Source organism: Triticum dicoccoides, unplaced genomic scaffold, assembly GCF_002162155.2.
Source record: "Triticum dicoccoides isolate Atlit2015 ecotype Zavitan unplaced genomic scaffold, WEW_v2.0 scaffold9431, whole genome shotgun sequence".
Lineage (NCBI taxonomy): Eukaryota > Viridiplantae > Streptophyta > Magnoliopsida > Poales > Poaceae > Triticum > Triticum dicoccoides.
The window spans coordinates 1-1,147 of record NW_021312152.1 but is presented as its reverse complement, the minus strand read 5'-3'; the positions used below and the strand labels follow the sequence as shown (position 1 = coordinate 1,147).

At 48.5% G+C, this 1,147-nt stretch overlaps 2 non-coding genes across 2 annotated transcripts; both read left to right on the top strand.

Moving 5' to 3' along the window:
• Window positions 1–133: 133 nt before the first annotated feature.
• Window positions 134–252, top strand: LOC119348496. The gene has a single exon (XR_005168974.1). It is a non-coding gene; the product is annotated as a 5S ribosomal RNA (ribosomal RNA).
• A 367-nt stretch (window positions 253–619) lies between these two features.
• Window positions 620–738, top strand: LOC119348497. Its single transcript, XR_005168975.1, has one exon. It is a non-coding gene; the product is annotated as a 5S ribosomal RNA (ribosomal RNA).
• The last annotated feature ends 409 nt before the right edge of the window (window positions 739–1,147 follow it).

Here is a 1,147-nt window from a genome sequence, read left to right as displayed (position 1 = left end):
GAGCGGGAGAGTAAGTAGTATAGGACATTATCCATTGTTAGGGAACGGTTGTAATGGTAGTGAGAATGTAGAATCGTCTTTGGAGCGGACCTGGGAGTGGCAAGCATAAGGGACGAAGACGGGGAAACATGTCGGATGCGATCATACCAGCACTAAAGCACCGGATCCCATCAGAACTCCGAAGTTAAGCGTGCTTGGGCGAGAGTAGTACTAGGATGGGTGACCTCCTGGGAAGTCCTCGTGTTGCGTTCCTTTTATAATTATTTTTTGTGCCTTGTGACAAACATATCGCACGTGCGCGATATATATTAATCCCGTTATATTATTTTTGACGTTTGCGATATGTTTAAGCTCGATGCTCATTGCTCGCGCGTCTTGGGGCGGCTTTGTGGCGCGAAGAGCGCTTTCTGAAAGGGGTGGAAAAAACTCGTGTTGCTGCCGTATGAAGGGAGGGGTGGAAACCGTGGAAAACTCGTCTCCGTGATTGAGCGGGAGAGTAAGTAGTATAGGACATTATCCATTGTTAGGGAACGGTTGTAATGGTAGTGAGAATGTAGAATCGTCTTTGGAGCGGACCTGGGAGTGGCAAGCATAAGGGACGAAGACGGGGAAACATGTCGGATGCGATCATACCAGCACTAAAGCACCGGATCCCATCAGAACTTCGAAGTTAAGCGTGCTTGGGCGAGAGTAGTACTAGGATGGGTGACCTTCTGGGAAGTCCTCGTGTTGCATTCCTTTTATAATTATTTTTTGCGCCTTGTGACAAGCATATCGCACGTGCGCGATATATATTAATCCCGTTATATTATTTTTGACGTTTGCGATATGTTTAAGCTCGATGCTCATTGCTCGCGCGTCTTGGGGCGGCTTTGTGGCGCGAAGAGCGCTTTCTGAAAGGGGTGGAAAAAACTCGTGTTGCTGCGGTATGGAGGGAGGGGTGGAAACCGTGGAAAACTCGTCTCCGTGATTGAGCGGGAGAGTAAGTAGTATAGGACATTATCCATTGTTAGGGAACGGTTGTAATGGTAGTGAGAATGTAGAATCGTCTTTGGAGCGGACCTGGGAGTGGCAAGCATAAGGGACGAAGACGGGGAAACATGTCGGATGCGATCATACCAGCACTAAAGCACCGGATCCCATCAGA